The sequence below is a fragment of the Ostrea edulis genome, chromosome 4 (assembly GCF_947568905.1).
Source record: "Ostrea edulis chromosome 4, xbOstEdul1.1, whole genome shotgun sequence".
Classification (NCBI taxonomy): domain Eukaryota; kingdom Metazoa; phylum Mollusca; class Bivalvia; order Ostreida; family Ostreidae; genus Ostrea; species Ostrea edulis.
The window spans coordinates 80,109,731-80,137,444 of record NC_079167.1 but is presented as its reverse complement, the minus strand read 5'-3'; the positions used below and the strand labels follow the sequence as shown (position 1 = coordinate 80,137,444).

Sequence of the window (27,714 nt, the reverse complement as noted above, 5' to 3'; positions counted from 1 at the left end):
GTTTGTCGTGATTGATTGATTGTATATTGTTTTGTCGTGGTTGATTGTATATTGTTTGTCGTGATTGATTGTATATTGTTTGTCTTTGTCGTGATTGATTGTATATTGTTTGTCGTTGTTGATTGATTGTATATTGTTTGTCGTGGTTGATTGTATATTGTTTGTCGTGGTTGATTGATTGTCTATTGTTTGTCGTGGTTAATTGTCTATTGTTTGTCGTGGTTGATTGATTGTCTATTGTTTTGTCGTGGTTGATTGTATATTGTTTGTCGTGGTTGATTGTCTATTGTTTGTCGTGGTTGATTGATTGTCTATTGTTTGTCGTGGTTGATTGATTGTCTATTGTTTTGTCGTGGTTGATTGTATATTGTTTGTCGTGGTTGATTGTATATTGTTTGTCGTGGTTGATTGATTGTCTATTGTTTTGTCGTGGTTGATTGATTGTATATTGTTTGTCGTGGTTGATTGATTGTATATTGTTTGATTGTATATTTTTCTCTCATATGGAGACGTCACCATTGCTGATGAAGTTAATAAATAGTTAAGCCTATGCTCGGAGCTTACAAATGGCCTTTGATATGAAGGTAAAGACCTTGAATGTGCCACACCTGCTGTGTTTTTGTGGTCTCATTCGAAGGGCCATTTGGAAAGCAACAAATTTGCTTACTGTGATATAACTGGTCATCAGGGGAATCAGGATTTGACAACTGTACTTTGGGGGTGGGGGGTGGGGGTTCAATTACTCTATCGCGATTTTCAACCCCATTTTTGAAAAGTGATATTAAAACTCGCAATAACGCAATACTGCTTTCCTGCTGGTTAGGTGGTTCACAGTGTATAGAGACCGTACTGTGAAGGAATGCCATTCAAACTGACATCGAGAGTTCCCTGAACCCCAATAATACCTAGCTGCATTAGGGGCCTACACAACATGTAGACTATTGTTTATATGTAAACTGCCCTTTAGGTGAGAAGAGTTCACATTAAACTATCCTGTATGATTAAGGTTGTATTGTATTGTTTATTTGTACCATGCCATACAGTTCATAGGTTTAACATATATTTATAAAATAATGTGTAATTTTTTTTTTTTTTTATAATTTTCAGTGTGACGTATACATAAAGCAAAGCTGGATAGTCAAAATAAGACGGAAGAAAACATATAGAAAAAAAAACAAAACAATATACAAAAATAAAGCAAAGTTGGATAGTCAAAGTAAGATGAGGATAAGCTGGATAGTCAAAGTAAGACGAGGATAAGCTGGATAGTCAAAGTAAGACGAGGAAAACAGAGAGAAAAAAAACAACACAATATACAAAATGGTATTTCACGATTTATTTCTTCTAAGAAATTCAATTTGATTTATGACAGGCGCGTAGCCAGAAAGAAAATGAAGTGTTCGCAAGGCATGGTAAGGGATCTGTGGGCTGCCTTCAGGCCCCCAGTGAATCCAGGGCAAAACCCTGGTGGGGGCCCAGGGGACGAAGCCCCCAGCAGCTCCTGGGTTTTACCTATTACACTTATTTTTGTGCATAGAAACAGGACTTCTTGTCAATTTCCAAACCTAAAAGAATTCACAAAATTATTTTATAATAGTGTTTTATTATGTCAACTCACCGTGTGTACTAGGACTGACTTTACATTCGCTCTACGAATTGTTTTCGTTGTTTTCAACTGCATGGTGTGTATTGTAAATGCAATCTAATTAAAATCAGATCTTTCAACGGTTAGAGAAGATCGGATTTTAATTAGATTGTGGTAAATGTTACTGATAACAAAGAATACCCTAATCCGTCTACTAAATGTGATACGATACACATCAAAGTGATAGTAAACATTGTGGTAATAATCCGAAATTAAAAAAAAAAGGAATTTAAATTTGATTGAATGAACATCATGATGCTGATTAAATTATATTATTGATTGATTGATTGTGGTTTAACGCCATTTTCGCAATATTTCAGACATTCTACGGCGGGATTAAATTATAAACCGGAATTATATAATGCAGTTATTTTCACGCACAAATATTCTAACGGCATCTCTCTCTCTCTTTCATAAATGATGCACATATACTTGCTTAAAGGCAGCTACACGCCTGAATGAGGTTTTCCATCCTTCAGGTTAATTAGCCAATTATATTCTGTGATATTATATCAACTTATTGTGATTATTTATGCATTTCCTTATGTTCATTGACTTGCGAGAGTACATTGTTTTTCACTAGGCATAAATAAAAATACCCCAGCTTTATATTGTATCTTACAGAATTTTAAACATAGGGTACCACGATTCACTCAACAGGTACGCCCTAATCGTAATTTTGAAGGACAGTGTAGGAGACTCTCTGTATATGAACTTATCCCTAAATACAGGTGACCATTAATGCGTTATTGTAATCCAGGGAATTCGAGATATTAGTACTGTAATACGAGATATACATGTACCGCGAGTCACATTAAGCATGTTTGTATTATCCCATTCATTAGGGATTATTGATATTAGGACACGGTCAATCATTTTAGCGAATGGTACAAGGTAACAAGCTAGGCACACATGCGCAATCATGTGATATTTCAAGAAAGATAACCAGTGCATTGTAAACGCCCCATTAGAGACAGTACAACAACATAAAAGCATTTAAAAACTTATTTATTTTTCAGAATTTTGAAAACTTTTTCAGACGATTATAAACATTATATTTGTGCAAAAGTTTACTGAAAATTTAAAGAATCATTTCTATATGAATTATTTTTATCTTATATGATTTTGTAATGCACCCTTGAAAATATTAACAATGTTTAAATTATAAACTCTGCTGTTTGCCCTAGCAAATCATACTTACCTGGTGCAGGGGATACCATGATCAGCAAGGCGGTTCCCCCAGATCGAGGCCTTACCATTGCACTCCGGTTTGGCTGAAGTTTGCGATAACCCCAAATGCGGGTTACTCGGGCACGTAATTTTTTAGTGTAGGGGTCTGCGTTCGCGCTAACCCCTGATTCAATATAAATATTAGTTTATCCTCGTAACGATTGATATGAGGTCTTCCTGAAAACTGCATGCAGTGACATACAATCTTCATCAGACATGTTTTGAAATATTTTGGTGGTGTTATTTTAAGTAACAAGTATAAGTAGGTCCAGCTCTGCATGACATGAAATCCGTTAAGGACAACTGACTTGATATCTTCCACGTTTTCTAGCCCTTGGCGGTGTGTCGGTATCATTGTTACTCCCAGGATATGTTGGTCTTCATGAACAGAAAAAAATCGGTCAATCAAATCGACTCCTCTAATGATTATCGCCTGATAACTGAAAATCATATCAATACAATGCTCAAATTTCCAGGAAATACGATTTTTGAAATTAGTGAATAGAAGGTGTAAAATATTTTGATTTGTCTAGACGTCCAACTAAACGCCCTATGTGAAGGAATACTATTTAGAAGTAATAGTACTTCTTTACAAGTTAATTCCGTTACATTCATCCACAATCCGCGCTTCCAGTTACCTATAGATCACCTAGAAAATCTATATCATGCTATTTCTCGTTTTGATCCGCAAATGAAACTGATATTTAGATACAAAGCATAATGGCAATGATTGAATATCCAGTTTGTTGAAATATCTGGACGTGATAATAAATTTTATGTAATTATACCTGCACATTGATATGTTCCAAGCACCGAATATTTCTTTTTATCCAATCTGATTAAAATCAGATCTCTGATCTCGTAATGATATGTCGCTATATATACATCATTACCGGAGCGGATCAAAGATCCGACTTTAATCAGACCAGTGGCGTAGCTTCCTATGAAGCACGGAAGCATGTGCTTCCACATTGTTGCGGTAAAAATTGAAATAATTTAAAGTCAAATTAAAATGAATATTAGATTTTAAATAACATAAAAACAGAAATAAATATTTGGTCGAAAATGCTGAATGATTGCATCTTTATCTGTTTCGGGCTCCGGGTATATACATGTATATTTAAAGCATTCAGTTGCGACGTAATTTGACTATATTTTTATAATTATCAGTTAGATTAACTGCAAGTTTTTTTAAGACGTTATTTACTCTAGTTATAACAACTAATGTGTTTCTGAACTCTGTCAAAGCTTTATTTAAAACTATTCACATTCGATTGTATCTTCTTTCATTTTAGATACATCGAATTTTAATAGTTTTAATTAAGCTTTCACGGAATTCAAAAACACATTTAAAGGCATAGGGTCTAAGATATTGATGAAATTTTGCATGTTCCAAAAAGGTGGTGAAATTTAAGATCATAACTAGAAAATCACAAAATGTTTAAAAAACACATTGGATACGATAGTAATTACAAAATAATTCCCTGTTCTCATTTGCCTACACTGGTACCCTGTTGACTTCGCATCTCTTGTGTATGTGTGTAGCCACCAATCAGCGGGGTACCAGTTTAATATATTGTCCTCCACACAAAATTTTTATAAAGGGCTAAAACGTTAAAATGACTTCAATTTCAATGTGCTGCAACTATAGAAACTCATAATCAACACTACAAATTTGTTGTGTCTTTTTTTTTTTTTTAGTTGTTCTTGCAAAATATTGTGATATCATTTATGAGATAAAAGATAGACCCTATGTCTTTAATTTAGTTGTTATAAGAAGAGTAAAAACGTCTCAAAATTAAAAAGTAAAACTAATGGATAATCGTTTGTTTTTTTAATTGAAGGAAGTTACGATGTCCTTACCCCATGTGCATGTGTTTAAAATTAAAGAAAATGTGTATTGGAGACTTTGAAAATACCTTTCTTAATTGTCTAAATTGTACCAGCTTCCGGGGGCTTCGCCTCCTGCCCCCACCCCCACCCCGGGCTTTGTCCTGGACCCATTGGGGGCCTTAGGGCGGCCCCCCAAAACCCCTGCCCTTTCTGCTTCCATATTTATCTTCCCCAAGTTACGCCGCTGCAGTCTGCCTTTTTTCTGATGATCAAACCGGTAGCTCGGAGTATATTGAAACCCGCAAAAGTAGAAAATCCAAAAATGTACAAATGTTCACATTACTATATTCTGAAGCTGTTCTGTCAGGTTGGAAAATAATTTGGAAGGTTGTTTATTTATCATTACCGTACATGTATTCTGGTGTATAGGTTGCCTGTTAAATGTCAGATACACATTTTTACGCATCTCCGATAGACTAAGTGAAAGATGTGTTTAAAGTCTAGAAATAAGAGTTATAACATTCAATAGGGAAAATCAACAAATAAGAAAGGAAACTTATCATTAAAATATATGGTATATATCACATTGTTTTTGATATAAGGAATAAATTGTATTGAATTTTTGAGAAAGTTTTGATATCGCATCAATATTCTGCATCCGTTGATACTGTGTCATAGTCATATGCATGTAGTTGTGTGAAAAGTCAAAATCAGAATGAAGTTGAGGTTATAAAAGTGCATACAATTGCTTGTATTACAGTAACTGAAAAGATAGTTAACTTTTGGAAAACATTACCGATTGTTAAGACGGGGACGAGTTAAAGAAAAGCTTGTATTGCTTTAAGATAAACTGAACAGTTGTTGGACTTGAGTTTGTCTCAAGTTTACAAAATATCAACAGAAGTATGAGAACACAAACATTATACAAATTGGCCACTATATCCATGGCAACTGTGTCATGTAACAAAAAAGTGCCCCCACAACATTTTTCATATTTGATAACATTACTCTGATTTTATCATTTTATTACATGATTGTGTATAGTAGAAGAAGCTTAAAATACATGTATAGCTTGCAAGATGAATTTCCTCAGTATTACTCAGTTATTGTGGCCATGGCAACAGAAATAACTTTTTGAATGTCCTTTTCAGAGAGTTCACAATCTAATCTTTCAGAAAGAAAAGAAAATATTTACTTTATCACACCAACCCTACACAGAAAACGTGATATCCTATGTTGCTAATTTATAGGAAACGTACCAATAACTCTGCTATGCCAGGGGGAAGGGGTCAGTATACTCGACGAATAACATATCGGATTCTGAGTGGGCTTTCTCCACACGTGTTTTCTTGAGTAATTCATAAGAACAAAGGGTTATATACTAGTAAGCATTCTGTTGCACAAGATCATCCTACTTTTGTGGTATATTACACGAGTGAATAATGTGAATGATTGTGTGAGCGATTGGTAAAGTTAAGGTTTGCACACTGCGATGTTGGTCAGAGCCTAATAGAATATTTAACAAATGGGACCGTTTGTCACAATTCCCACAACTAATTTAGCTAAATTATCGATTAACGTTCGAGGACCACTTGGGTCCAATATTGTGTAGTCATGATTCCATTTTTAAATATGATTAAAGAATTAAAAAGAGAGCATGCATATTAAACTTATAAACTGGATAGAAGGCACTGATTGGGTGTTTTCGTAAAGTGAACTTTTATTTTAAGGAACATATTGAATAGTAGAGTATACTGAAATAAGTATCTGATGGGTACCTATACGTGTTGTGTACCACAAAAACAATAATCTATAGAAAAAACTCCGATGGTGTTAGTTTTTGTTAATTATAATTAGATATATATCTAAGCTATGACCCACTACATTTGAATGTGGCTAGCATTAATTTTGTTGCTGAAATAAACATTTAATATTCCTTCGTTAAATATAAATCAAGTCTAGCATGCCCCCAATTGCTGTTTACAGAAAAAATATTTGCTAGTCCCGCATGTTCATTAAAAAATGTTTTCTAGAAGAGCAGTCATGTTTGTAATGTATATATATATACAAGATGATTTTTGAAAAATCTATCTTTATTATTATTTCCTTTTGTTTATTTCCGTAATGCATTTGTTTAAGAGAAAGTCAATGCATACAATCCGCCACGTCTGAAGGGATAAAAATAGTTTACACCTTATACATCATTTTCAAAAATCATTGTATTACCTGGAAATTTGAGCATTTTATTGAAATGATTTTCATTAATCAGAAGATAAATCATTAGAAAAGTCGATCTGATTGACCGATTTCTTTCTGTTCATAAAATGAAGACCATTTCCTGGGCTAAGCAGGGATGTGACTGAATTCCTCAGAAATCAGAGGAAAACTGGTCAAAAAGAGAGGAAAACACCCAACTCTACCGGGAAAAAATGTCATTTTCTGCCACTTTAAATCTGGAGTGTTTCACTTTTTCGAAAATTAAGCAAATCAGAGGATTTCCTCTGAGAAGAGGAAAAAAATCACATCCCTGGCTAACATACCGCAAAGGGCTATTAAACGTGGAAGAAATCAAGTCAGTTGGCCTTACAACGGATTTCATGTCATAGAGACCTCGACCTACTTATACTTGTTAACTTAAAATAACAACAACATATTTTAAAACAGGCCAGATAAAGATTGTACGTCACTTCATGCAGTTTCTAAGATGTCAAGCTAGTCGTAATGGGAATAATTGATATTTATTTAGAATCAGGGGTTAGCGCGAACGCAGACCCCTACACTTAAAAATTACGTGCCCGAGTAACCCGCATTTGGGGTTATCGCAAACTTCAGCCAAACCGGAGTGCAATTGTAAGGCCTCGATCTGGGGGAACCGCCTTGCTGATCATGGTATCCCCTGCACCAGGTAAGTATGATTTGCTAGGGCAAACAGCAGACTTTATAAGTTAAACATTATCAATTTCTTAAAGGGTGTATTACAAAATAATACATGAAAAAATATAATGATTTAAAATCATAGTTATTGTTTTTAATAAACTTCTGCACACATATAATGTTTATAATTGTGTGAAAAACATTTCAAAATTCTGAAAAATAAACTTAAAAAAACGTATTTATTTTGTTGTACTTTCTGTAATGGGGCGTGTACAATACACTGGTTATCGTTCCTGAAATATCACATGAATGCGCATGTGTACCCAGCTTGATACATTTTTACCTTCTAGGCCTAGTTCGTCACACACACAAAATGGATCGCGTCCGAACATCAATAATCCCCTACAATGGATAAATAACTTATGGTATATAAAGTATTACAGTATTATTATACCTCAGAATGTTTTTGCTATATAAATGTTAGGTGAATAAATTTGCTATTTCTTCTGGAAAACGCTAGCCATGAAATAATTTCTGAACTATCTCACCCTTGGGAAATGGTCTCGAAACTTTTTACCGGATGCTATATTTTCCAGTGTTTTCTTTTCTGTGACGTCAAAGTCTGATAACTCTAATTAGTTTATAGTCTCGTTCAACCAGACACTCGGCTGTCTCCGTAAATCTCTGCTCTTCGGATATTTACGGAAAAAGCAGAGCGTCTGGTTGCACGAGACTAATTAGTTTACCACTCGGATCACCTCTGTCGATTTTATCTAGGCTAATGCCGAATGTTAGTTTAGTTCACTTTGGTATGTCTGACAAGTAAACCTATTTGCTGACTATTCGGACAATAGCAAGTTTATTGTCACCCTCGACAGCAACTATTTCCCTCGGCTGCGCCTCGGGAAATAGATGCTGTCTTGGGGTACAATGCGCCTCGGGAAATAGTTGCTGTCTTGGGGGACAACGCGCCTCGGGAAATAGTTGCTGTCTTGGGGGACAACGCGCCTTGGGAAATAGTTGCTGTCTTGGGGGACAATAAAGGTGCTATTGTCCTCATAGCCAGTAAATAGGTGTATACTAATGTCTCGAATTTCCCATCTTCCCAAGTCAAGGGTTTCTGATCCGCTCCGCTACCCTTGACTTGGGATAATGGAATTTCCTGGATTACAATATCGCAATAATGCTTACACGTATCTCGAGAAAACACAAATTATAAAAGTCCATATGTAGAGAGTCCCCTTAACTGTCCTTCAAAATTACGATTAGGTCGTACCTGTTGAGTGAATCGTGGTACCCATGTTTAAAATTCTGTAAGATACAATTTAAAGCTGAGAGGTTTTCTTTTATTCCTAGTAAAAGACAATTTACTCTCCCAAGTCAATAAACATGACCTAGTAAAATAAATAATCACAATAAGTTGATATCAAAGAATATAGGCCTAATTAGTTAATCATAATCAACCTGAAGGATTGAAAACTTCGGTTATCAAATAGAATTTCTTTGAAGAAAATAAATTGTGAAATATATTTTTCATGAAATATCAACGACAAGTACAATTTTCGAAATTCTTTTTAAAATTACCAATGAAATTCGTCGCTTTTTTAGACCGACACAAAATACATTTAACTGTGTTTTTGGGAGACAGTACACGATCTCCCAGTTTCTATATGGTATAAAGCAGCGATTTATCGTTCTAAATTCTGAAAGTCTACAAATATTGAAATCAAATCTGAAAAAAATATAGATTTGACATTTACATTCAAACTTTGTAAATAAGTTGTAAACATGGCCTTTTCTGAAATAACATATTTCATTCTGACAACCATTGTTGCAGAAATTGATCGTATAATTTTCGTTTTAGAGAATTCATAAGCTATCTTTTGTTTTGTACAGTTTAAAAAATCCATATTACTTTAGCCACTATCAACAGTGTTTTAACATGTTTTATCCATTTTGTTTCAATAGTATACCATATAAATGTTTCTTATACATGAGCTGATAGAATAGATATAACAGTTGTTTTCTTTCTTTGCCAGTGCATGACCGTATGACCCTGGTTTTAATAGCTATATAACATCGAAAACAATCGATAATAAAGATACCGTATAGGTTAATTTCATTCCATGTATTTTTTTTTCCTTTCCTGTTACGAAAACAATTCCTAAGGGAAATCTTCATTTCATTGCTCGCGCGCTTTTGATTAGCATGTGAAAATTTATATTCGACCTAAAACGTGTTAACTACGGAAACATTTATTGTCAACATTTCTGTGAAATATCAAGACAGGATGATAGACTGTTTTGTTGTTTTTGTTTTTCAGAAATACATTAATAAGGTTCAATTCAGAAAACAGAGCTGTTGGGTTTTTTCTCTCTTCTCGAATATGACTTTAAATCGCCGAGAGAAAACTTGAAATGGTGAAATGAAGGTTCTGCCAAAATCGAGCTGGGTCGACTTGCTCTACAATATTCCAATGCATTTCATCCCCTTGCAACACACCTATGAACTTGTATCTTAATTATCCGCCATTACGTGGTGAGCCAAAGGTGAGTTCTTTACCCTAACAAATGTAAGCGATTACAATGTGCAGACATGCTATATATGTCTCTGCAATGTTGAGGTCAGTTTAAAATACGTGTATGGGTTGCCCCACCCTCGGACATTATAGTGTACTACGCCGTGTGTATGTAGCCGACTGCGATTGATAAAGAAGTATGTCAAACCTACAGATCGGAAAATTACAAAGGCCAACTTAAGGAAACAAGATTTTTTCACCGCATAATGTTGGACAAGGGACGTAACCGGCGGTAAAATGTTGATATGTACACACACCGATACGTTGGGATATCATGTGTGATTGTCATACATGGAAACGTATTTCATGGCTACAATAGGCCCAAGGGCCACATTACTCACCCGAGTCACCTTGGCCCAATTTTAAAGATTTTCCCTATATATTCACATGTAAAACTTTGATCCTATTGTGGTCCAAACCTACCCCCGGGGCCACAATTTTTTTCAAACTTGAATTTGCACTATGTCAGGAAGCTTTCATGTAAATTTATACTTTCCTAGCCCAGTGGTTCTTGACTGAGGAGAAGTTTTCAAAGATTTTCCATATAAATTTGTATGTAAAAATTTGATCCCTTATTATGACCACATCCTATCCCCGGGGGTCATGATTTTAACCAACTTTAACCTGCACTATGTCAAGAAGCTGTCATGTAAATTCCAGCTTTTCTGGCCCAGTGGTTCTTCATCAGAAGATTTTTAAATGATCCTCCCTATTTTGGCATTTTTGTGATTATCTCCCCTTTGAACAGGGTATGGCCCTTCATTTGAACAATCTTTAAAGCACTTCAACCAAGGACGCTTTTTGCCACGTTTGGTTGAAATTGGCCCAGTGGTTCTGGAAAATAAGTCGAAAATGGTAAAAATGTTTACATTCGGATAACAGGCGATGAGACAAGCTCAGGTGAGCTAAAACCAACATTGATATACAATAGGATTCTTATACACAAAATGATACCTAACAATTCAATTCAATTTCAATCTATTTATTGATTCACCTAACATATTGGCATGCATGTTACACAATATGAGACATATAATGATATAATAAACCAAGTACAAACAGTTCATATACATGTGTAAATAAAGGATAATCATAACAAAGCTGTAAATAAAGGATAATCACAACAAAGCTGTAAATAAAGGATAATCATAACAAAGCTGTAAATAAAGGAGAATCATAACAAAGCTGTAAATAAAGGATAATCATAACAAAACTGTAAATAAAGGATAATCATAACAAAGCTGTAAATAAAGGATAATCATAACAAAACTGTAAATAAAGGATAATCATAACAAAGCTGTAAATAAAGGATAATCATAACAAAACTGTAAATGAAGGATAATCATAACAAAACTGTAAATAAAGGATAATCATAACAAAGCTGTAAATAAAGGATAATCATAACAAAGCTGTAAATAAAGGATAATTACAACAAAGCTGTAAATAAAGGATAATCACAACAAAGCTGTAAATAAAGGATAATCATAACAAAACTGTAAATAAAGGATAATCATAACAAAGCTGTAAATAAAGGATAATCACAACAAAGCTGTAAATAAAGGATAATCATAACAAAGCTGTAAATAAAGGATAATCATAACAAAGCTGTAAATAAAGGATAATCATAACAAAACTGTAAATAAAGGATAATCATGACAAAGCTGTAAATAAAAGATAATCATAACAAAGCTGTAAATAAAGGATGATCACAACAAAGCTGTAAATAAAGGATAATCACAACAAAGCTGTAAATAAAGGATAATCACAACAAAGCTGTAAATAAAGGATAATCATAACAAAACTGTAAATAAAGGATGATCACAACAAAGCATTGAATTGTCTGTTTTAATACATTTTCTCTGGGTTTAGATCATGTATATTAATATACACCACGTCAAAATCAGTTGTTATTTTCACACTGAAAATATGATTTTTATTCAGTGGATAAATCATTGTATTTCACTGTTGAAAATGTAATACATATTATATATTTCATAAAGCAGTCATACAAAAATGTAACTCATCATCAACAATAGTTTTACAAAACAGACAACAACAGCATTACATGTATTTTGTAATATACATAGTTTTGAATATCTACCATTTTCAATGTCTAAAGGGTGGGCAGATATTATTAGCTTTATTAAATTAAGAGTGTACTACTTTCACAATTGGAAATTTCGAATTCTCTTGTAATTCATACTTCTTAATTTTACTGTAAAATAGTAATTTTCCATGTTTAGAGAATTTAGTGTTTAATAGTTACATGTTAGCAATTTAATATAGTTATTCTCCACGTAATTTATTAATATCTATAGTGATGGAAAACATTTGGTTTATTTCTTGATTATGAAATAAAATACAATGGCCAAGTTTCCATACTGTTCGACTGAGTACTTTAGTAGATGTTTTATGACACAAATAATGTTTGTACATTTTTCTTTAAACACTAATAGAGGGCTACTTAATTTGTTTTCCCCAAGAAGGTAGGTGCATGTTTTATAAATTGAAAGTAGTTAAACTTTTCTTTCATTCTCTGTCATTTAGTTGATTTCTGTTTAATTTTTAGCACTGATTTGAATTAGAAGATTCAGCATAAGAGCCGACTAACAGACGTTTTTTTTTTCTGAATGAAGACCGACATTTTCGTGCATAGCATAAGGTACCGACATGATACAGAGTTGAAAATTGAAGTAGAAAATGTGTAAATCAAGTTTAACTTAGGTATTCTAACAATAATACATGTATTTATATGGTACATTTAGTGTACAACATAATAACAACATGTATTCAGATATCATGGTATACTCATTATAATAATGCTTTCTATATCTGTATACGTCGTTCAGACAATGTTAGAATCTCAATTGATGCTAATCTGAAATTGAGAAACATTTACGCACCTATGGTATATCCAGGAGTGCGTGTTTGCTCTACTCTTAAAATTTATAGGAGCTATGAGATTGGTCACTGTTCGTTAACTTCGCCTTTCATTAGTATTATTTACCTTGGAATATTTTCACAGAATTTTAGAGAAGAAAAGAACATTGTATTTCAGAAAGTTTGTGCATCTTATATTGAATTTGACCAGGGGTTAGCGCGAACGCAGACCCCTACACTTAAAAATTACGTGCCCGAGTAACCCGCATTTGGGGTTATCGCAGACTTCAGCCAAACCGGAGTGCAATGGTAAGGCCTCGATCTGGGGGAACCGCCTTGCTGATCATGGTATCCCCTGCACCAGGTAAGTATGAATTGCTACAGAAAACAGTATATCTTATATTTTTACATTAATAATTTCTTAAAGGGTGTATTAAAATATTAATTATAAAAAAATACATTCATCACCAAACAATGTTCATGATGGTCATCTAACATTGGTACTACTATAATGTTTTTAATTGTATGTAGAAATATTCAAAATATTTAGAACTGAACTGAATATAACACAAAATGTGTTTCATTGTATATCATATAAATCATATACAATATATTGATTATCTTTCCTGAAATATTTCGTACCATAAAATCATACATGTATATCCAATAGAGCGGTTTAAAACATCCGTTACTAACTTTTCCCCAGTAACATTTGACAAGGGTGTGTATAATTCTATCAAACAACGCAAATACAGCACAGCATAACTAATAAAAAAAAAAATCTAGAAAATAAGAAAATTTTAAAACAAGATCGATAACTCTTACTTCAAGTACTATATAGTACATGTATATAAAGAAAAACCTGGTTATCTTCCTTGAAACGGATACGATGTTGATTATATTTCAGTATCAAATATAATTAATTGAATGACTACTGATAGAATTAAGTTTAAATTTCCGGAATGTGGTTACCCACCACCCCCTCCTGTTGTTGTGTAATATTGACTATGGCTCTCAGCTAGGTTCGGTAACTCGCGTTCAGTTTTTCCAAAACCTCAGTACAGCAGTGCTATCACTTGAATGGTTAACTGCTGTCGCCAACTTCTGGGGGAAAAGATAATTCATAATATTTAAAGTTTAGATAAAATATTTTTCATACCTTTATCATATTACTACGGAAGCCCATTAGTGCAAACCAAAACTAAATAAAAAACAAAATTATTATATAAAATACGAAATTATTAAATAAAACGAAAATATTAAATAAAATACGAAAATATTATATAAAAAACCAAAACTAAATAAAAAACGAAACTATTAAATAAAAAACGAAAATATTATATAAAAAACCAAAACTAAATAAAAAACGAAATTATTATATAAAATACGAAATTAATTATTATATAAAAACGAAATTATTAAATAAGAAAAGAAACGTACTGTACTGATGTGAACTGATAAGTCATCAATTCTACATGACACGGCAAAGTATTCAGTGCTTGGCATAAACGAAGGCCACCAGTTTTAGCAGCCACACTGGTACACACCGTATCACACCACCGAAACTTAAAATTAGTGTAAAATCAAGTGATTTTTGAGGTACCTGACTGATGGGAGCCATATATTTTCTTACTTATACACGGTCAGCTAGCCTATGATATCACATCACTCAACACATGCAATTTGAGGAATTAATGACTGCAGTAGAAACATACTACAGTAAATCGGATAAATCTGTCTATGCAATAAATACATCATTCACTGGCGATCTGAGCCTTCTCTTCAGATTAATTTTGGGAAATAATACTTTTTAAATTTAATTCAAAAGTTTAAAAACAGATATTTGGATGTGTTATAAGGGTCTAAATGCTCCCCATCTGTATGCGACATCCGACTACATCAGATAACCAAGGAAATTACAAACAAATTTCCAGGTAAACATCGCATAACGTACCACGTGCGTTATCATGACGATGGCTTTATTTTATTGGAAAAACACCAGAATTGCCTAGCTACAGGGCGCCGCCATTGTGGACACCCAAAGTTGTGCGGAGAAGAAAAGTTGACAGGAGATCTGATTGGTCATTAACAGAAAATCTTTGTGATGGAATTTAATAGTGAAATATAAGTGATAAAAATGACAGGTGACATAACAGAATATGTAGAAAGATACAGAAGTTATAAGGGAAGATCTGAGTGGAGAGGTGATATTTGGATGGACAATTTCATTCAGTGCGGATCTACACTAGTTGTAAACAGGCCAACATTTGAAGGAAAAACGCAACGGCAAGCCATATATTTTTTGGTGGAATTTTGAAGGGGAGATGATGAACTTTGCTGAATGGTGACTGATTTTTTGAAAATTGGCTTAATAAATAATTGACAGTCATTGGAATTTGTATGGAAGTCTATGGGAAAACATTTGGTGGTGTTTGTCCTATAATGTTTCACGGTGAAGAAAAAGAAATCCGGCCATGATTTATTCACTATAGCAAATTCTTCTCATCAACTGCTTAAATTCACATGTGAAATATCTGTGAATAAAATGCATTTCTTGGGCAGTACGGTGTATAAAGAAAAGTGATTTGAGGCAACTCGCATTCTAGATTTGAAAACGTACACCAAACCCACAAATTGGAACGAAAAAGTGCACATAATCCTTCAGTTTATAAGGGATTTATAAAAGGTGAAACTATTTGCCATATTTACTGGTAAATTAGCCGACGAATATACCACTTTTATCTTAGAATGTAAATTACTATCCGCTCTACGGAAATAATTTTGGGCTCCTAGATATTGTCTTGTACCAAATACACTGAAATGTAGAGAGTTAATGACAACATGAAACCTTATCGATAAGACAGTTTTTTTAAAAAAAACCAACTATGTATATCCATGAGTTAGTCTGCTGTCCTTCCTAAGATGTATATATATCAAATTATATGCATTCTGTCCTCTACCTTTATTTTGTGCTAATGCACATACATGTGTATGTATTAGTTATATACTTGTACCCTTGGCAATGTTGTTTAAATACTAACTTGTATATTTATGTACCTCGTGTACCATTGTATGAATGATTTGAGTGAATAAATTAATTGAATTATTTGAAGAAATTCTTAAAGATTTCAAAACAAACCCTCTAAAGATGGGCTATAGTGATAATTAAATCAATAAAAACAGTACAAGTGGTACTTGATATCGGGTGTAAATAAAAGCAAAAAACCGGGTATACCCCTGGTTTTTATCACCAAATACAACCCACAAAGCAAAAGCTTTTAAATTACTGGCACATCCTCCAGAGAGACAAAGACGTTTTCTCTGTTCTACATTGTACCTATCGTGTGGCTCATACCAACGCAATAAATATTTAAGGGATATGCTCACACCCTCATTTCAGAATAATCAAACTGCATGATAATAATTGTGAAATGCAAAGAGACTTCTGATGAGGCGGATCTGCATGCAGTGAAAATTCAATCTATCGATCAATCCAATCAATTAGCTCAATTTTCACACCGCCGAAACACTTAATTAGTGTAGAGTCAATTAGTGATTGTTGAGATATGTGGCTGATGGGAGCCATACATTTTCTTACTAGATTTATGGGGGCTAGTGTTGAAGTAATTTTGGAGAAATCCTGTAATCCGATACACGAGGTCTGGGACCTTTCAGCGAACATAGTAGATAAACGTGTAGTGAATGGATAAGTTGGCTGCTTTGTAATGTCATTAGGTTTCTGTAAAACTCCATTGGCGATGATCAAATCGCAGTAAATCGAAGAATTAGGAGCTTGTTAAGCTCTACTGACACACACATTATAATATTAAAAACTGTTCTTAATTTCGTTTTTTATTTAATAAGTTCGTTTTTTTTATTTTTGTTTTCGTTTTTTATTTAATAAATTCGTTTTTTATCAAATTTTGGATTTTTTAAATATTAATTTCGTTTTTTATTTAATATTTTCGTTTTTATTAATTTCGTTTTTTATATAATAATTGTTTCTTATATAATAATTTCGTTTTTTATATAATAATTTCGTTTTTTATTTAATATTTTCGTTTTTTATTTAATATTTTCGTATTTTATATAATAATTTTGTTTTTTATTTAGTTTTGGTTTGCACTAATGGGCTTCCGTATATTACTGGATACAATGTTCATAAAATATATTATCATTTCAATATGATTATAAAAACATTTTTTATGCAGCAAACATGTTAAAGGGGCATGGACACGATTTGAGCTGAAAATTTTCAAACTTTATTTTTCCATTATTATTGTTTACAAAGTATTTCTAATGGTCAACCAGAATTTGAATATCAGGTGTTGAGTTCGAAGTGAGATACAGCACTCGCAATTCTTTGTTATGTAAACAAGGCACGCGCCATGTTTTGTTAACTACAGAACTGTAGCTCTCTGAAAAAATATTTTGACGGAACAGAGAAATACAGATCAACCCCTTATAAAAACCTTCGATTTACGGCACACAAAAAGCTGCGCACGGTTGAGGACTGACAGGGCCGTAAATTAACCTTCAATTTGGAGGAGGCAGGAAATTAGGCGGGGGTCTGGGGGCCGCCCAGGCCCCCAGACGCTGAGCACATTTTGTGCACACTGAACACATTTCGTGCAAAATCCTTGATTCTAGGGCCTTCTAAGATGTTACTTGACTAACTCATTCTAAAAGAAAGATTTGGAATGCTTTTTAAGGGAGGTATCATGTTCTTAGTTATTGGAAACAACAAATTCTAATGAACTTTAAATTTTAATTTTTTTGACTCAAAAGTTGGAGGAGGCAGCTGCCTCCTCCGCCTCCATGTAATTTACGGCCCTGCCTGATATCGTCGTATTCTTGTATTGCTGTCTCATAAATTTAATATAAAAAAATTCTTAACATAATTTCCTACTATACTTGCGTCCAAACATACCTTCAAATATTCATTAAAGCCCCATACGACCCGAAAACTCCAAGCTTCAAATGATTTCGTTTTTGACGTAGACATGTTAGGTAGCTGGTCAACATGTGAAATATCAAAGCTCTAGCACTTACTATTCAAAAGTTATTGCAAGGTTAAAGTCTTCAAAAAATAGGTCTAACTTCAAGATCAATGTCAGATAGTCTAAAATGTTGGTACCCACGGAAAGGTCTTGCCACAAGGAATACTCATGTGAAATATCAAAATAAAGCTTTAACACTTACTGTTCAAAAGTTATTAGCACAGGGGCTAAGCCCGTTTTGGGCCCGAGCCCTGTGATACCATAAATATAGAAAGGGGACTAACTCTGACCCAGATAAAAAACGAACCACTCGCTTCAAATGCCTAAAAAATCTTAAATTTGGTATGCTATGCGTAATTTGCCGGTCTTCTTGCATAGATTAATGTTTTAACTACTTGCATGCCAAATTTCAAGTCACAGGTTCTTAAAATAACAAAGATATACGTCATCGTTCTCTCGATTTCACTTGTTTATTTTTACTAGGACATTTACCGGTCCAGGTCACGGAGTCGTTTCTTGCCTGTGACAGCAGCGAAATTCAGACTAGTATGGAAGATTTCGGACATTTTTAGGCATTTGAAGCGAGTGGTTCGTTTTTTTTTATGTGGGTCAGAGTTAGACCCCGTTCTATATTTATGGTATCACAGGGTTCGGGCCCAAAACGGGCCCCTGTGGTTATTAGGTTAAAGTTTCAGACAGAATGACAGAATTACAGAATGACAGACAGGACAAAAACAATACCCCCCCTTCCATCTTCGACCTCGGGGGCATAAAAATACTTATAAACGAGACTATACCTATGTACATGTAAACAAAAACATGGCACGAATCTTGTTTACATAACAAGGACTTGTGACTTCTGTATCTCCCATGTACTTTGACTATTTTTGCTGATCATCAATAGTAATATCTTGGTTATAAATAATTCTAAACATTAAAAAATAATAATAATATTTGAAAATTCTCAGCTCAAACCGTGTCCATGTCCCTTTAATAGAATTAATCTTATGATCGAATTGATTAATCGCAGGCTTTGGAATGGATATCATAGTATTTAATACCGATATCGTTTATATATAAAAGGGTTAATATAGACTACGATTCTGTACAATGTGAATTTGTTATAACGCGCCCTATACCTTATCGTTATTACAGAAATTACCCAAAATCTGCGGACATCATCACCCTTTTGATATTAAATAGAGATTTATGGAGATTCTTTTTTTTTTTTAATTCGATTGTGCGACCTATTTTAAAACGTTAATTGGTATTATATGCTAGGCACGCAAACATTGTATAATTTGACCCTTTGAGGAAAAAATAACAATAATAAAGTGAAACCCACTCCCCTGGGAAAAAAGTTTCAGTTTTACAATTTATGTCAGGTAATCGCCCTCATGATTTAACCTTGGCGTAATTTTGTCTACAGTCTGTACAGGATCTAAGTCCTTTTCGTCTTTCTTATATTGTATTTGACCAGGGGTTAGCGCGAACGCAGACCCCTACACTAAAAAATTACGTGCCCGAGTAACCCGCATTTGGGGTTATCGCAGACTTCAGCCAAACCGGAGTGCAATGGTAAGGCCTCGATCTGGGGGAACCGCCTTGCTGATCATGGTATCCCCTGCACCAGGTAAGTATGATTTGAAATTTTTCAGAATAGTACATGTACTTAGTGCACCAGTAATGTTTTTAGAGATTATAAATTATAATAATATTGTCATTGATATAAATATTTTAACGTGTTTCTCATAACAATGAATTAATATTACTACATAAGATTTATATTAATATAATATTTATAGTATTATATAACTTTTTGAAAATTTGAATACTTTTATCTAGTTGATTGTATTTCAAAAATGTTTTTTTTGTGTATGAGAGGAATAAAGTAAAGCATCGATTATCTTTCCTTTAAATTTTTTTTTACAAAGATTTTTTTTGTACATTAATCATTCATGTTTTGCTCTTCCTAACATACATTTAGTAATCATTTGAAATGTGTGACATTTCTGTAAAATTACTATAAATAATGAATTTCTTTGAACCAATTTAACTTATTTTTGCGGGGCCGAGGGAGGGCACGTTAAAATCAAGATCGATAACTCTAACATTTTACCGACGGTCAAAATATTATAAATATAGTTAGGTTCACTATATAAGACGTTGGTCAGGCGCAAAGTGGTCATCGACGAGCATTCAACCAGATTTCGAACACGTTTTTTCTTTTAATGTATGTTTAATTTCTTGCATTGTATTTTGAAGATTGTATTCGGAAACAAATTTTGGGGCCTGCTACCAGTGCATCGCTAGCAAAGTCGAGTGTTTTTGTAAATATGACGAAATAAACTGGTTGATAGGCGCTCAACACATACTACATCTTTGTTCTGTTGTTTATTTACTAAGATACTTAGACTAGAAATATCAAATGTTCGGATGAGTGAAACGAAGGAGAAAATAATCGATTAGAAGCACCCGTGGGTAACTGACGATGATTTAGCCCTAAAATAATGTACGTAATGTCAAAAGTAACAAGTGAGCCGGTATTTTGATTTGTAAACCAAATCTCCTTTGCATGGCAACAGTGACCGTCCATATTGACACACGTTTTACGGTTTACACATGTTCCCAGGTTTGACGGGAGCACCTGCAAAAAATCATTCTTGGGAATATAAAAGGTGTCTTAATTTTCTTGACAACTTAAGTAATAATTAAATCATATTGGAAAATTAGTGAAATACAATTTGGAATTATCGTACAGCATAGGAATCCAGTCGCCGCGAGATACCGTAGTAAATGGGGGTGGGGTGGGGGTGTTCCTCTAATTCCTCCGATTCTTTTAAATTGTTTCATTGCTATCTCCTCATACTGCTTGATCAGTGGCGGATCTAGAAGGGGCTGGGACTAAGGGCCCCTTTCTTGTGACCCCCAAAATAAACAGCAGAACAGCATTGGTATTTGACATCATACAAATGGTTCACACGAGGCGTAACACCAACAGTAGCACAAAAGCCCGGGCCTACACACAATTTTCATGAAAAAAATTAAGTTGTTTATACTTATAAAAAAAGTTATCAATGCCTATGTGTCTCCGCACTTTCTAGTTAGGGTCACGTTGCATCCTTTGAGTTTCCGTCCTTTGTTGAGTCAAAGACGACCCATGGTTCTTAAATACACGGTGAATTCACCATAACATGATCATCTAAATAATGGTACAGAGCCCCAACAAAAATAAAGTTCAATTTACACCTCTTGTCTTGAATTCATTATCATTTTCATTTTTCACAATTTGAAATAAATCGTCGGAAGGGCATACCAAGCTTAGTTCGTTTCCCTTCGATTTGTGTAATTGTACTTGCTGAAATATAATCTCATTCTAATATGACTTCCTAACTCTTTCTTCTATCACAGTTTTGTTTTACGGAGGCTAGCGTTGCAGTACACGTGCACTTAACGCTCTCGCTATTGCGAACTGCTTTGTAGATAATGTTTATATTCTTGTTCTAAATGGCCAGGTTGAGAAGTTCAATGTGGGCTTGGATTTCCTCTCATTCCGTTTGTGTAACCGTGAAGTACTTAATATTTTTAAAAACGGCCTACATGTACGTAAAGCAAAATAAATTTGCCTAAAAATGACACGAAGTTCGATTCGTTGGGTGAATGCCGATGCCGAAGATTTCTCCTCTAAGCGCGTTTGCTAGTACGAAATCTGAAATGTCACATGCTTCTATCAAAACAAAATGTTACTGTAAAATCTACCTACCTTACTACCAGGGACACTTTCAGCGTATCATTATCGATATGTATTATCCATCCGACATTTGAAAGCATCCTCATTTTCCACTTCTAACGATGAGGGCGGGTGTGTCACGTTGTCTGCCGCAGTGTGTCCTCTGCACGTGCTGCACGAGGCATAGAGCGCGCGATGAGGTTGGTGTAATTTCCTGTAGATCTGTGTGTCGGGAAATCACGCTAAATTGAATATTGTTTCTAAGATCCAAGTACCATGAGTACAGCAAATGAGACTAAAGTGTAATATTATTCTCACTATGAACAAACTTCACTAAATTACCACTATGTCTCAAGTTAACAACCCTCTCCTATAACTAGCATGGCATAAACTTTCTGTCGAAGGTACTGCTTATGTAATTGTATGTGCTGCTTTGGGTAGAAGTGGGTACATGTATCTTACATAAACCAATTGTCCTATCTCCTGCAGCCCTCTGCATCAGATTATGCTCTCCACATAGTCTTATTTTAAAAGTTTTTCACGAAATTTGTGAATAAAACTTGTTTGACATTGACTTTAACAGTCACATGTGAGGTATATATACTAGATGGTGATTTTTTATTGATATTGTATATGTTGCTTTTGGTAGAAGTGGATAAGTACCGTCTCTTGCTACCCCTTGTATCATAGTGCTATAACTAACAAAACAAGATACTGTGTTACATAACGTGTTTCCATTTCAGATGAATCTGCAGTCGGCATGACACCACCACCCCCTATCCATGACGAGAACTGAATATGTTCATTGTGTATATATTTGTGTACTTAGTTCTGTATTGTATTTGTGATCTTATATATTCGGTGTTATGTTCTTATCTAAGATTTATATTTATTTCTTCTTGCAAACAAGTCAATTGCGGATCCAGACCCTCCCCCTCCATACGACCTACTTTTTATAGATGTCCCAAAAAAAAAAACCCTCTGGAATGTATATGTCTTATTTTGTCATAATTTCAATTTTATTTATCCCTATTGTTTTGATTGGACGAAAATAAAGCTAATCGAGAATTTCTACATCAATTAATTAAGAAAACGCTATGTATACATACGCCCCTGAAAACAAATTACATAGTGCGGAGATTATTCAAATGTTTGAAAAGGGTAATACAGGGAACGGCTTGGGATTATAAGAATCAAACTTTCTTTTTGAAGAATGTATAGTTGTGGAAACTCCGGACACTTCACTCAAAAACTTAAAATAGAAGTGCTTCGCATTTTTATTCAGTTTGTGAGTAAAATGTCAAAGTTTACACATCGACAATTTTAAAAAAAAAGAATGTTTAATCCTATAATAACTCAGTAAATTAAGTGGGCTTCGTCCTCCTGTCTTCTACCAGAAATTTCGCCCTGGACCCACTGAGGACCTCAAGACAGCCCCCAGACACCCATCCATCTCCCCTTCCCGTTCAGAAATTTCTTGATCCAAGTACAGCTGCATGTATATTACATTTTGATCATGTGTATAATTGTAATCCGCGACTGCATTTTTCGCCGAACCCCAATGAGTAAAATTTTTGAAACAATATTTAAGATAAATCTCTCAAACATATTGTGTCAAACTTCTAACCTATCTATGAAATCTTGACCAAGATTAGGAATTTCACAAACAAACATACTTGGTTTTTTTTAAACGAAATGTTAAAGAAATCTTGTGTTGGCATTCTTCTACCGCCTAAATACAAGTTATTTTTCCAAAGATTATGTTGACATGCAAACTAGTTATGTTGACATGCACTATAAATATGTCAATATGCAACTTTTAAAATATGTTTATATGCAAGGAAAATGTGATCAGATATGAATTTTAGAAATGAAATTCTTAAATGAATTGTATATGTTTATTCATTATTCTGTCTGAAAAAAGACAAAAGGAAAGTTTTCATATTTACGGCATTTCAATTTTATATATTCGTCACTTTTTCCACACTTTTTGTTACCGCTTTCGTTAGCCAAGTTAAGCGTTTTGCTCCCTGCTCACCACGAGGAGGTTATTTCAAAACAAATTTTCAAACTGAAAACTTTACGGTACACAAACAGCACTAGTTAAAAAGTTTTGCGTGATTTAAAACGTAAACCCTACTTGTACCACACGTGTATATAAATGTCCCTCAAAACATAAAAACGAAATCATGGACAATATCATAGATACATGACCAAAACGCTTACCCGAGTCTTTATATCCGCACTTTCTAAGATTTTGGAATTTTCAATTTTACCTTGTGGGCAAAGTGGGGATAAAAAATGTTTTTAAAAACTCCTCATACATTTTACGCAGTAGCCAAATCATATTGGCGGTGTCCTCTAGATGTGCAATAAGGTTTCGGAATTTTCTATTTTCACCCTGGGGACCAATGGAGGTAGAAAACGATGTTTTCATACAAAATCTGGTTCCCAGAACTCCTTTTACATTTACGCAGTAGCCAAATAATCTCTTGAAAGATGATAGGTGGCGTCTTATAGGTGTGCAATAGGGTTTCTGAATATGCCCTAGGGGCCAAATTGGGGTAGAAAACCGGGGTTTTTTTGGTAACAAAAAGCCCTGGACCCCAGAACTCCTCCTACATCTTACCCAGTAGCCAAATGTAGACGAGCAGTAAGGTCTCGGAATTTTCATTTTCACCCTGGGGCCAATTAGAGGGTTGACAAAAGGACATTTTTTTCTGTAGAAAAACCTTGTTCCCAGAACTCCTCTTGCATTTTATACAGTATCCAAATCAATTTTCTTTTACACCTTAATGGGGTGGAAAAACAACGAACAAAAGCCTGGTGCTCAGTGCATTGTGTCATGGGCAACAAGAATGTATTTGTTTTATGGGTTGGAATCTCAACGAATTTAAAGATACTTGAATAATCAAAATATGATGAAGGTTGGGATGATCCCGGGAGACTTGCCCTATGAAATGTTTGATTTATCCATATACATGTATATGACAATCCACAAGCATCAAGTATGAACGTGTATATCTTTGTATGCATTGTATCCATGAGTGTACTAATGTATGGCTCACCCATAAAACATCAGTAAAAATAGCAATATATCACATTTGTAAGTTTATTCTCATGGGCTGTTACAGTTTTTGCCAACTACATGTTCATGACCTATCTTATTTTAGCATTAATTGACAATGGATACCTACCACATACAATTCGGGGCACTTGACTTTAAGAATCATGATAAACAAAATTCTAAGATGTACTTTTTCCAATAATATCAATATTCTCATAGCCCCAAATTTCACAAGAATAAAGCAGAATTGGGTTGATGACTTTATCAAACAAGTCTAACTGACAATTAATTAGTGAATTGAAATAATGAATCTTACGTAACACACCATAAAGAACCTTTGATGAGTGTTCAAATGCAGCAAGAGTATATATGATATAGGGTATGTTATATGGTAACTATTGTAACTTCTATATTGAGGAAGTTAGCAGGATGCTGAAACTAAGTATTTACTGGTTTCATTGGTGCAAACGTATTACACATCTATTACTGAACCCTATCCTGTTAATTTTTTTGTTTCAATTCAAATTTTGAAAGGGTTTGGCAGGGACTATAATTTGTGTCGGAGGGATTGATTAATCAAAAAATTCTAAATCTACATTGTACATGATATTACAATTTCTTTTTCATCCAATATGCATCTTCTATTTTTATAATTCTATACGCGAATTTCAGTTTTATGACACATGTAGCTGAGACTTAGAACTAGTTCAAATGTTGCAATTCATCAATCACGTTGATACATTTTTCCGAACAGAACACCGATTCTTAAAAAAATGAATTAATTTACTCGAAATTTTGTATAAAAATTCAGCATTTTCGCCAATACATTAAAACTTTGATCTCTAACCCCCACAATTTAAAGTTCCATTATAAATTTTACGACAAGATCTTGGAAATTATGCGAAATTGTAGAAATTTACTCTCAAATCAATATCCTGAATTTTTTTGTATATCAAGTTCAAAAAGGTCATTATTCATTTCCATTACTAGTATTAAAGTTTTATTTGTATTTGTAGACACCATGAGGCAATTCAAGTTTAATTGAATAACTCTTTGTGTCAATTTTAAGTACAAAAAGGCCATGTTTATAACACCTTTAGCTCAAGAACAAGCATTGTGACCCTCCAGTTTTCTTTTCAATTTCCTAATTCTCCTTCAATGTAGCCGAAATCAAAAATACATTTCCCAAAAAATTGATATTACTTCAAATCTCAGATGCAAACCTCTTTAACGGTTACGAATTTCGACGGAAATGAAAGTGATATGTATGTAAATATAAAAATAAATAAACTTTATTTTTGAAATTACATGAAGGAATGAACTATAACGCTTTATGCTGGCATACTTTAACGCGCTTCATGAAGTATGCCGATGTGAAGCGTCGCAATTCATGCCCTCATGTACGTATATTTCAAAAATGAAATTTATTTCTCAAATGCTGCCTTTCACCCTGCCGAGATCCGTTGTATTGGGTGCCCACTACATCTAATGAAGGCTAATAACAACTTAATCTTTGAAGAGTCCGCTAAAAGAGTGGTACCCCTACATCCCCAAACTGAGGATGGAAAATGATAGCCTTTATGTGTCCCTTCCTTGCCTATATACTCTTTTAGCGGACTCTTCAATGATTAAGGAAGTTAAAATTAGGAAGTTTCAGGTGAGCTTAATTGCCCTTAAAGGCCTATGTGACCTCTTTTATAGGTTCTATGTTTGACTTCATTGTTCTCTAGTCCTTTATCAGATTTGTTTTATTCCATCACCCTTTAGTCATTTATCAGAGAGGTCTGAAAAGTGGTCACACCGTTTGGTGACCCAGGTGGTACCCCTGCAGCCCAAAACTGAGGGCGGAAAATGATAGTCCTAGGGGTCCCCTTCCTTGCCCGCATACTCGTATTGTGGACATTCAATATCTCCCTATGTGATGTAACGTCAGAAACTTTCAGGTTAGCTCAATTGCCTTCAAGTATGAAACTCGGTTATAAAAAAAACCTGTTGATTTATTGTTTGAAAAATTATCAATTTTGATTTATTGTGTGTTACTTTTTAGTATTCCGTCTGATTACTCGCAGAACTTTCTTACTGGCTGCTAGCTTCTATGACCTTATTGGTTGCTGGTTAGTGGCTGCTAGCTTCAGTCTCGATTACTTCCCCACTAAGATTTTCAGAGAAGCAATCTGTATATTACCAGAGTACACATCAGGGCATACTTAATCATATCCAGTGACGTCATGCACTATGTAGTCAGATGGACAACAATGGTGTGTTGACAAATTCTGGCATCTACAATTTCCATGTAGTGGCCATTCTAATTTGTATTTTGATTGATTTATATAATTCATTTCACTCCTGTAGAGAAGTCACCAACTTCCGGTGAAGTGCCATGGATTTTGACCTATGCATGACGCTTATGGATGCAGGAGTTAGGGTTAATTCGTTGTCGTGCCAATGCGTAACATGATACGAGACCTGCGCTTTTAATGTCATATCCAAAAGACCTGTGATTTTCACTTCTAATGCCGGGTGCTTGGTGAAAGAACAGCTACGTCTTAAGTTGGACAGACGCGGCGCCGAGATTTACAGGATTCCCTATTCAGGGATTTACAACATTCCCTATGGAGGAATTTATAGGATTTCTTACGCAGGAATTTACAGAATTCTCTATTCAAGGATTCACAGGATTCCCTGTGCAGATATTCACAGGATTCCCTATGCAGGAGTTTATAGGTACTTACAACATTCCCTTTGCAGGAATTTACAGAATTTGCTATGCAGGGATTTACAGGATTCCCTATTCAGGAATTTGCAGGATTCCCTATTCAGAAATTTACAAGATTCACTTAAGAAGAACTTACAGGATTCCCTATTCAGGAATTTACA

General features: G+C 34.3%; 1 long non-coding RNA gene and 4 other non-coding genes across 7 annotated transcripts in view; 1 reads left to right on the top strand and 4 right to left on the bottom strand.

The window, feature by feature from the left end:
• The window catches only part of LOC130054358 (uncharacterized), a 41,992-nt gene extending 20,032 nt beyond the window's left edge, over positions 1–21,960 (bottom strand). The window contains exons 1-2 of one of the 3 annotated variants that reach the window (XR_008802664.1): positions 21,804–21,928; positions 7,926–7,984 (exon numbers count right to left, since the gene is read on the bottom strand). This is a non-coding gene — a long non-coding RNA (uncharacterized LOC130054358). Of the gene's footprint in view, positions 1–7,925; positions 7,985–21,803 lie in introns of all 3 variants that reach the window. The other 2 variants (XR_008802666.1, XR_008802665.1) reach the window with 2 other exon arrangements.
• LOC125672476 (U1 spliceosomal RNA) lies at positions 2,839–3,002 on the top strand. The gene has a single exon (XR_007369011.1). It is a non-coding gene; the product is annotated as a U1 spliceosomal RNA (small nuclear RNA).
• LOC130054464 (U1 spliceosomal RNA) lies at positions 7,458–7,621 on the bottom strand. Its single transcript, XR_008802780.1, has one exon. It is a non-coding gene; the product is annotated as a U1 spliceosomal RNA (small nuclear RNA).
• LOC130054467 (U1 spliceosomal RNA) lies at positions 13,249–13,412 on the bottom strand. The gene has a single exon (XR_008802783.1). It is a non-coding gene; the product is annotated as a U1 spliceosomal RNA (small nuclear RNA).
• Positions 19,518–19,681, bottom strand: LOC125672475 (U1 spliceosomal RNA). Its single transcript, XR_007369010.1, has one exon. It is a non-coding gene; the product is annotated as a U1 spliceosomal RNA (small nuclear RNA).
• Positions 21,961–27,714: the final 5,754 nt, after the last annotated feature.